Source organism: Malaya genurostris, chromosome 2 (assembly GCF_030247185.1).
Source record: "Malaya genurostris strain Urasoe2022 chromosome 2, Malgen_1.1, whole genome shotgun sequence".
NCBI classification, from domain to species: domain Eukaryota; kingdom Metazoa; phylum Arthropoda; class Insecta; order Diptera; family Culicidae; genus Malaya; species Malaya genurostris.
This window is the reverse complement of record NC_080571.1, coordinates 331,643,421-331,654,694: the sequence shown is the minus strand read 5'-3', so window position 1 is coordinate 331,654,694 and position 11,274 is coordinate 331,643,421. Positions and strand designations below refer to the sequence as shown.

General features: G+C 36.4%; 1 protein-coding gene across 1 annotated transcript in view; it reads left to right on the top strand.

Annotated features, from left to right (window-relative positions):
- Positions 1-5,631: 5,631 nt before the first annotated feature.
- Positions 5,632-11,274, top strand: part of LOC131431572 (protein phosphatase 1 regulatory subunit 14B) — a 154,307-nt gene continuing 148,664 nt past the window's right edge. The window contains exon 1 of the mRNA XM_058597374.1: positions 5,632-5,807. The gene's annotated coding sequence lies outside the window, so the exon portion shown is untranslated. The remainder of the gene's footprint in view (positions 5,808-11,274) is intronic.

Here is an 11,274-nt window from a genome sequence, read left to right as displayed (position 1 = left end):
GGCAGCAATCAAAACAAAATATTCCACTGTTACACTCTCAGGTTCAAAATGTCAGAATTCTCCTTAAAAACGGCCTAATGCCAACTTTGAGACGACACACGATATTTTTAGAACCAGTTTGAAATCATTTCAACGTTTAAAAATTTTTCGGTCGTTTCCGTTACCTTTAAGGACCTTTAAATTTAAAATTTTATTGCAAAGTTATTTTGGTGAATTCAAAATAAAACCAAAAACGGAATTGTTACTATTTAGGCATTAGAGCAAATTCAGCAGCTGCAAGATTCATATGGGTGGTCTATAATATAACTGAAACTGAAACAAACGTATCCCCAGCAAGCCGTTCTGGTCTACGATGCCGTTCTATTTTTTGTATATTTGAAACACGAGTAAAACATTGCTGGGGCTGCCAGTTTTTCTTGTTATAAAATTCAGATTTAAATTTTGTAACTGGCATAAATTATGCATCTAGAACTAGAACACTACTGAATGTGCCCTTAGCCCCTCTTAAAACCAAATGCAGAGCCAGAGATGCTATTTACACAGATTTATCTGTGTTGTATAGATATTTGCGTTCGCATACTTATTTAAATCAATGTACAGATTTTATACAGATTTCCTAAATTTAATACAGATTTTCAGGTTCATAAAAAGTGAGAAGTAGAGTATCTATTAGTATTTGATTGCAGTGGTTCTTTAAAAGTTTATTAATCAACGGATAAATCACATGTTAAAGTGGAAATCTTTTATGCAGATAATTGACTATGATTAAAATGGTGTTTATTTGTGAAAACAAATAGAGCAGATATAGACTTTCTATGCAAAGTGATACATATTTTCTATGAAAATATCTGGCATCTCTGTGCACAGCCGATGAAACACACACACACTTCACAGCGTTATGTTGACGTATAGCGGAATGAAACCAGTGCTGTTAGATTTACCACAATGGTTATTTCAATAGTATTCAACATGCTCTTTCTGGTAATATTCGAAGCCGAAACAGTTTTTTTGAAATATTAATATCAATAATAAAGGGTGATTTTTTAAGAGCTTGAGAACTTTTTTAAACAATAAAACGCATAAAATTTGCAAAATCTCATCGGTTCTTTATTTTAAACGTTAGATTGGTACATGACATTTACTTTTTGAAGATAATTTCATTTAAATGTTGACCGCGGCTGCGTCTTAGGTGGTCCATTCGGAAAGTCCAATTTTGGGCAACTTTTTCGAGCATTTCGGCCGGAATAGCCCGAATTTCTTCGGAAATGTTGTCTTCCAAAGCTGGAATAGTTACTGGCTTATTTCTGTAGACTTTAGACTTGACGTAGCCCCACAAAAAATAGTCTAAAGGCGTCAAATCGCATGATCTTGGTGGCCAACTTACCGGTCCATTTCTTGAGATGAATTGTTCTCCGAAGTTTTCCCTCAAAATGGCCATAGAATCGCGAGCTGTGTGGCATGTAGCGCCATCTTGTTGAAACCACATGTCAACCAAGTTCAGTTCTTCCATTTTTGGCAACAAAAAGTTTGTTAGCATCGAACGATAGCGATCGCCATTCACTGTAACGTTGCGTCCAACAGCATCTTTGAAAAAATACGGTCCAATGATTCCACCAGCGTACAAACCACACCAAACAGTGCATTTTTCAGGATGCATGGGCAGTTCTTGAACGGCTTCTGGTTGCTCTTCACTCCAAATGCGGCAATTTTGCTTATTTACGTAGCCATTCAACCAGAAATGAGCCTCATCGCTGAACAAAATTTGTCCATAAAAAAGCGGATTTTCTGCCAACTTTTCTAGGGCCCATTCACTGAAAATTCGACGTTGTGACAGATGAAATTATCTTCAAAAAGTAAATGTCATGTACCAATCTAACGTTTAAAATAAAGAACCGATGAGATTTTGCAAATTTTATGCGTTTTATTGTTTAAAAAAGTTCTCAAGCTCTTAAAAAATCACCCTTTATAATTAAACTAAAGTCACGGATACCAAAAACATACTTTTTGATGATATTTTGAAGAAGAAAAACAATTTTTGTTTTGTAACATTATTAGATAACTAGGCAACTTTGCGAAACCAAATGAGATGAAAACAAAGCGCAATCAAGTGAACAAAGTGAAAAACTTTCATCTCATATTTTTGAAGACTTTTATTGCTTGTTGGTAAATTTTGGAAGTTTTTAATCGTTAACTAAACAAGTGGCAAGTGAACATTACTAATTATGAAGTCATCCAGCATCCAATAGTAGTGTAATTGTGCAAAATAGTGATAATGTTTTGAGACGAATCGATTAGTAGATATTCAGAAACATGACGAACTGTAAATCTTGAGACGAAAATTTGTCCTAAATTGAAAAGTGAGTTTATTTTATATGAAAAAAAAAACGATCACCGAAGAATTTAAAACCATTTCTTTCAATAGGAAAGTGTGACAATAGCTTTTGAAATCATTTTAAAACATTTCACAGTTTGCTTCCGGTAGGTTGTAAAATATTATTCATGTTCAAAGTAATGAAGTGACGGGATAAGATGGAAATAGAAGCTCAGATGAAATAGGGCGCCGTTACCCTAGTTGCCTTTGACAGCTATGCTCATTTCACGTCTTTAAAGCAATCCGGTCGTGGAGATGAAAACGAAAGATAGTCGGACGAGGCAAAGTCTGGGGAGTGCGGCGAACGGGGCAAAAGTTTCTTTCTGAATTAAAAAATTATAACCCCTATTCTGCATTCCGATCGAATCGGAATATATCGATTTGTGTTGTACGCATGTATTTGTGAAGGTTTCTTATGCTCAGATCACAGCATGCTGTGTGTTTGGCTGTCAGTTTTCGTTTGTTTATTTGTTTGTGCGGCTGAAATTCTGCGTTTTCAAAATGTCGCGTATTGAAAAGGAAGTGAAAATTAAGCTTCTGGACACATGGCTAAGTGAGAAAGATGAGCTACCAGGAAGAGGCAGAAAACCCGGTTCTTCCAACCCGAAAAAATTGTTCATAAATTTCTCTAGTTTGCAGATCTTGTTGGCAGTTAACCAAATAATCCCACTTCAGTTCTACCGGTCCCCTGTTTTCGATTCCGGAAGCACCGTAAATAGTGATGCATAACTCTGAAACAGAACTAATTTAATTTTCTTAGACTGATTTGATTTTCTGAGACGGATTTTAACAAACTTATCTCACAGGACTTGAATTAGGTATGAATTTCATGCGGATCCAACCTCCGGTTGCGATACGATGAGGTGATGAATGTTAACAATTTCTTACCGTCATTCAAAATTATGGTTCCAATAACACATAAACTTTTCAGGACAGAGCTAAAAACTATTCCAGTTTGTGGGTCTCGTTAGTTTGTTGCTATTCGAAACTACTTTGAATGTACCGTTTCCCAGTTTCCGGTTCTGGAACCACCGGAAAAAGTGATCCGATTTTCTTAAACAGAGCCCACAACGATTTCTCAGAAATGGGTGAGCCGATTTTCATAAACTTAGATTCAAGTGAAAGGTATTATGGTGTTATATATAAAACTAGTGTATTATATCCGGACTCTACTTCCGGCTCTGAAATTACATGGTGATGAGGATTTTTTTCACTAAAAAGTTTTTTTAAGAGTCTTTTATTAATATTTATGAAAATTTGAGTGATATGAGAAAGGCATCATTACACCACTAGGTGGAATGAAAAAGGCTTTAGTTAATAGAACAGAATAATAAATTTAATTAGCAACATTACTAAGAAGATGAAAAGTAAGTTCTTTGGCCACTAAATTGCTCAGAAATAGTCCATATCAAGGCAGATTTGATAAAGTTTTGTGCAATGTAACCATTTGGTTTTTTTTACAGTCGGATTTTAATTACGTATTTGGAAAAATTTTGAGTATAGAAAAATAGCTACGATGTGTTGAATTTTAACTTGAATAGCTATAGGTTTAACGAAGCGTTACATGCGTTACCCTTAAGTTATAGACGTTACAAAGCGTTACACGCGTTACATTTTTGTAAGTTATCTGTTACTTGTGCGTTATGACGTTACGAAGCGTTACAAACATTACTCGTTTGTATGTTCTTAGCTTACATGAGTTACTTTTGGTCGTTACAAAGCGTTACATGCGATATAAGCGTTATAAAACGATACTCGTTTGTAAGTTACAAGCGTTACGATGCGTTACTTTTTAATAAGTTACAGGCGTTACGAAGTGTTACCTTTTGTAAGTTACAGGCGTTACGAAGCGTTACTGTTTGTAAGTAACAGGCGTTACGAAACCTGACATGTGGTACTCTGTATAAGTTTTTGGCGTTACGAAGCATTACATGCGTTGCTCTTTTGTAAGTTATTGGTGTTACAAATCGTTACATGCGTAACTTTTTGTTGTAAGGTTTAGGTGTTACAAAACGTCCCCCTCCCGAAATCAGAAACAGAAATGAAAAAAAAGTTTGAGAATAGAGGTTTTGAGAGTTACGTGATGGTTAAAACTCCAAAGCCGATATCCTACGAAGCAGAACAGAGTCAAAACCACATAAAATCTAGAATGAAACAGGGATAAAATAAATGACAATAATAATAATACATTAAATAGTACTGGACGACCGGAAAGAGAAAGAGCGCGAGCGTGCCTTAGTTAAACAAAGTTTCTGCAGATGATAAAGATATCCTGCCGCTGGATCCCGCATACATTTATTTAGGACTAGAAAGACGAACGCAAGCGCACTTCGAGTACATGTTTGACTGGATACATCATTATTCGTCAAAGAACAGAATGATTAGCCGACAGTAGACTGAAGTAGGCACGAGTATTTCGAAGCGGCACGAATACCTCAAAGGACGTCTCAATTGGACGGAAAGATCACAATGTCGTTTTTCTGGAATCGGCATCAGAATCAGAAATCAAACCAGTATTAGCGTGCATTGATAAAGCGATTGGCATGATTAAAATCAACGGTTTAGGTTTCAATTACTTGGGCCTCACATGAAGCATAACCTGTACATATATGATATTCTTATGAAATTCAAAATGGTTATGACGAACTTTATTGAACATCTTTTAGTTTTTGATTTTAATGAATACAAAAAAGTTTGTTTTTATTTCAGTGTATATTTCTACTGAATGTTCTGTAGGATTGCAGTACATGGTTTAAAGTTTCCCTGGATTTCGGAAACCACTGGCCTAAATTAAATTTTTAAAACTTAAAAAAATCATCAATTTTGGCGCATCATTAAGCCAGGTTTGTACAGTAATACCTTTTATCAGGCCAGACTTCAAATAAATGATTCGGAACAAAATTTAGCTGGAATTGTTAACATCTATTGTATGTATATTTGATTGCCCAGTTATTGAGTCATTATTATTAATTTTTACTGTTTAACGGATGAGCATCTCAAATTTCAACACCTTCATAACTATTGGAAGCTTTTGTGAATTTAACGAAAATGTAATTGAACGAAATTCGGTGCACAGCACAGCCCGGTCAACGGAACCGACTGGGGACGCATGCGTCCTCGATGTAGACTGTGCAATTGGGTATGCAACAACAACTGTCCCTGTGTGTTCGTGTGGCGAAATGGCCGGAAAGAGTCAGCAGAGCACACTGGTACAAATATTGGGAGAGAGCAAGAGCAAGAGTGAATCCGGCAAGCAGTCGGGTTAGGTTGTCATAGTTGCAGTATCCTTGCGGTGTGAATTTCGTTGCGGCGGGAGCTATTTGCAAACGTTTCTGATCAGAGGGTAGTTCCGATCAGTGAGAATTTTTTTAGTGGTTTCCGTTGTGTAACGAGTGTGTAATTGGAAATTGAATGGTGGCTTAATTTAACTAATCAAGTGAGTAAACATCGAGTTTCTTTTCGATAAATCAAGAGGGATGGTCATTTGACTACGATTGTCCAACAATTAGGTGAACAAAAGTATCGGATGTATTTCAAAGAAAAACAGTTACAGTTTTGGGAAGGGTTGGCTACATAATACTAATATAATCAACGTCTTTTGTATTGAAACGGATTACTACCCCATTGAGTGGTGGGTGGGATTGAGAAGGGGGAATACGGATCCATTGTTTACGAAATTTCATCGGCTATTGTATTGCTTTATCGGTATGTCAATGTTCCTTTTTCCGAAGATTTATTTGTTCTTTTGTTCTATCTGGAGGAACCGTTCTTAAAAGTAGCAACTTTTTACACCCGCACAGGTGGTAAGAAACGTTTCATTACTCACACATACAGAAAACTCTCGCTCGTAGCTTACAGTTGGTGCCGAAGCGTGATTGGAATTTTTGTAAGCTGCAAGGCTCCACCAAGGGATGAGAAAATCGATTATTTCTGTCGGGATTCTGATGCGCAGCGGATAGAGATGCTGTGTGATGACAAAAGATTCGTCGTTTCGGTAGGTCAGAATGTGGTGGAATGATTCGGGTGTTGCTGCTGTTCGCTCCATAAGATCCAGACAGGTGTGCCCTTTGTTAATGTTTCACTAGAGTAATCAGATTAGGGATGGTTGTGGGTTTCGCGTAGAGCGTAGAGGTAGTACACAGAAAGCTGAGCACTCATCGGAATACTAACTGAGACTAGAAACTGGGCACCTGTAAATTAAATTTTTAACAATATATGCTCAAGCAATACATTTGCCACAACATTTCCGAGTTCATTTATGCATGATAAACGAATTATCATTCAGACTGCTTACATTTACTGCTGTAACCGAGATTTTTTACAGATCAGCCAAAAGGTCACCAGCATCATTTTAAACATCTTTTTTTTGTCGGTTCGTTTCAACTATTCAAAATGCCCTCCCTTGGTGTTTTCTTTGATGCATGCAGTGCAGCAATCATTTATTAATATTTTCATTCACTCGTAGCCAGAATGAAACAAAGCAAAGTCCTTGCCGGTTCATGCTGTGCTGTGTATGACAGTTCAGGTGATTGTGAAATCTGAGCTGGGAAATTGAAATTAGGTACCAGTGTACCAGACAACTCCTGCCAGTTTATGGTTGGCCACCGGTTATGATGCAACAGAAACAGTAATCAAATCACAGGTGAACTGATAATAAAAAATATGATCATTTTTATATAATTATTCAATTGAAAACCGTTATTTACTTTAAATCATACGTTCAAATTGACGTTTACCTTATCGCAGATTTTATTATTGCTTGATTTACTTGACAACTGAGACAGCGCCTACTTCGATAAAGTCACTCTAGCGTATTGTATCTAATTATACAACAGGGGGAAACTCAATGTTCCATACGGATTACTTCTTTGAAACATTATTGAGATGTTTCATTTTGTTAACCGCCGTATCCACATGTTGCCAAATTATGCCCATGCTTCTTTTCATAAGGTCATACGAACAAAGGCGAGGAATTTGAAAGCAATTTCAAGGTGAAAAATTGTTCGCTTGTTGACGATTCGAATGGTTTACACCGTGTCCTTCTATTGCAGCCCAGATCGGTTGAACGTGATAGGGTCTTCGGAGTGATGGTGCAACAAATGGTGTCGTATCTTTACAGTGGAGTTTTGAAGGTGGCGTATTTAGCCAAGCAACTATTCTATTCGTTTTGTTAGGACATATACCAATTGTGAAAAGCAGAAACGAATTTTATTTGGCATAAAGGGATATAACACTAAATTGCTTTTGTAATTTTATTATATTTGTCTAACAGGAGAAGTAGTTTTGTCTTACAGGAGATTTAGTTTTTATTTGAAAACTTGGATTTTCGTACACGGATAAAAATCTATTGCCGGAACCATGATTAAAAATCATGAAATCATGAATCATGTCTATCATGGATAATAAGTCATGATTTTATGATCAAAACGATTGATATCAAGAACAATAACACATCTTTCATGAAAATTTTCATGATATCAATAATTTTAGCAAAGCAAAGTCCTGGCATTACATTCTTGTTGTGGAATTTGGCCTTTCTGTTTCAACAGACTTCGCAGCCGATTCTTAGTGTACATAATCATTGCATGGCTAGTACTATGGATCCTACTGACACTAAGAATCCTTCCAGGTCGGGGCTCGAACATACGACAATAATTTTGCTCCTGAAATTTCATGAAAAGACATGGTTCATGATTTCATGATTAAAAAGTCATGGTACCATCAATAGATTTTTACCCGTGTAAGCCTGTAGTTTTTCATTATCATGCGATATGAAAAATAACTCGGATCCAGATGAAAAATGTCATATGTGTATGTAACAATTTCTCATTTTTCCCGGAGAATCGGAGGAACCGAATTTTTATAAACCTTAATTAAAATGTTAGAATGCACCTAAGTGAGTGATTAGTAAAAAAAAATGTTTAAATTCACCTGGTGGTGTAATGATGCCTTTCTCATATCGATCATACTATCGTATATAATACTGTGGTATTCTTCAAAATAACTTTCTTCGATTCTTGAGAAAATAACCGAAATCGGTTTGTTTGGCCGTCTACTGATAAAAACTATCAATTGGAGAAGATTTGAGGTCTATTTAGAATTTATAAAATTAAAAATTTGAAAATAAAAATTTACAGTGTTGGTATAAAATTTTTAACACACTTTACCCTATAATTCCGGATCGGGAGGTTGGATCCGGATGAAATTCAGTAATTCCGTGTGGGACCACAGGACCTTTCATTTGAACCTAAGTTTGTGAAAATCGGTCGCGCCATCTATGAGAAAAGTTTCATATTTTCATTTTTTTGCACATTTAACTCATAACTCCGAAACCGGAAGTCAGATCCAAATGAAATTCAGAAATTAAGTATGGGACCTAAACAGATTTCATTTGAATCTAAGTTTGTGAAAATCGGTTTAGTCATCTCCGAAAAAAGTTGGTGCACTTGTTTTCACAGTTTTTGCACATTTTACCCTATAATTCCGGAACCGGAAGTCGGATCCTAATAAAATTCAGGAATTTTGTATGGGACCACAAAACATTTCATTTGAATCTAAGTTTGTGAAAATCGGATCAGCCATCTCCGAGAAAAGTAAGTGCAAAAACACGTTACTTGCAAACATATGCACTTACACAGACATTTTGCGTACTCGACGAACTGAGTCGAATGGTGTATGACACTCGGCCCTCCGAACCTCGGTTCAAAAGTCGGTTTTCGCAGTGATTGCATAACCTTTCTATATGAGAAAGGCAAAAATGTATTCCGGGAGTATTTTATTATAAGTGATCAGGTAAAGAGAAGCGAATTATGTAAAGAGTTAGTTAAAGTTCGAAGATCTTGCTAATTAATGATGAAATAAGCTCACTTCAGTTGTACCGGTTTCCCAATTTTCGGTTCCGAAAATAACGAAAATGGTGATTAGAAACTTCAAAATAGAGCTGACCTCAATTTCTCAGGCTAGAACGATTTTCACAAACTTAGATTCTAATAAAAGGTCATACAACTCCGTAGGTTGCTTAATTATGATTCAATATCCGTTTCCAGAATTGTAGGATAATAAGTGATAAAAATTTCAAACCGACATTTAAAGCGACGATGCAAAGAACGTAAACTTTCCAAAACTGATAAACTGTCTTAATAAGCAGGTCTTGTTAGTTAACGGCCGTAAGAACCGGTCTCCGGTTCCCGTTCCTGGAAGTGATCAAAACACAACTAGATTTTTCCTTGTGCGAGATATTTCTCGAAAACTATACAAAGACAATCCCAGGACGCCATGATATTTCCGACCCGTTGATTCTCCCTAGGCTGCTTCGGAACTCTAATGCTGGCTTCAATTTAGTATAGAGATCTCATTCTGTTAGTGTAATAATGAATCCAAATTCCATCAACAGTTACCAATCGACGCCATTTGAATTCATACTTCGTATGAGCATAATCAAACACGCTTCCGAAGTGCGTTCGCGTTTGTGGTTTTGGTCCAGAGTCAGCTTACGAGAATTATTCTGTCATTTACATCTGCATTTTTTTTCATTTTCTCAGTACCAATTGTCTTGTGGCAATTGATTACTAGCGCAACATGTACCAAAACCACATTGTTCTATGCAATCGGAGTGTGTAAAAAAATCACTTCCGATCCTATTGAATTACTATCTTAGACCGAAATATACGAAATATTATGTAAAATTCTGTCAGTTTACGAATTACGTTCTCATGAATTAAGCCATACTACTGTGAGCAAAAAATAGTAATACTTAGTTCATAATTTCAAAATTCTTTATTTATTCTTCAAAATCTGTTTCGTCCCCTTCAAAACAATCCCTCTCGGCCCTTATACACTTGTTTTTTCCAATCCTTGAAACTGTTATTGAAGTCAATTTTCGAAATAGCCTTCAATGCTCGTAGCATTGCTCGTACGTTTGATGTCTTCAATTGACTCAAAACGGTTTTGCCCGGACAGGTCGTTTGAGTTTTCTGAATAGCCAGAAGCAACAAGGAGCTAAATCAGGCGAATACGGTGATTGCGGAACGATATTGGTTGAAGTTCTGGCGAAAAAATGACAAAGAATCAATTAGTGATTTTAGATATAACCGTGCTTTCACTTTTCTTAGGCCCAAATGATCTTCCGAAATAGTTTTTACTGGTCCTTCCGATAGTTCAACGATCCCAGTACTGTGTCTTACTGTTAATCGTCGGTTCTCGAGCACCAATTCCTTGATTGGCGTGTTCATCATCAGTTGATGTTGGTGGCCGTCCTGGACGTGATTCGTCGTTAACACGTTCTCGACCCTTTTTGAACAACTTGTACCAATCAAAAACACTTGCTTGGGACATACAATTTGCAACACTCTGAACGTTTTGGCACCAGAACTTTTGATTCCGCACACAAAATTTAATACAACTTCTTTGTTGAATAATTTCACTCATTGTAAAAATCGCCGATTGCACTTTTAAAACTTCAGAAAGACAGACGTATACTAAACACTAATGAATATTTTGACGTGACACTTGGCACAGATGTCACTGACAGTCCTACCAACCTATACAAAAATATTTCGACGAATAAGGTTTCCGTGCGAAATATAATTCAAAAGTCTTACTATTACATATAAATTTCATAATGTTTTGCTAGGCAGAAGTTATCGAATATTAGGTAAAGCATATGAAAAATATTCAAAAGCATCATCGAAGTCGAAGCTCAATATGCACGGTTCACCGAATCAGGAAATTTCTGTAATAATGGATAAAGTTTGTAGAAAGCGAAGAACTGCTTGAAAATGTACTGAAGATGATTTTTACGTGACAGTTATCTGATCGCTTCTCACACACCGAGACAACTGTGAAAACAGAAGCATGATCCCGTCCGGATTTACTTGCAGATGATGGGAAGAATAAGCGCTCAA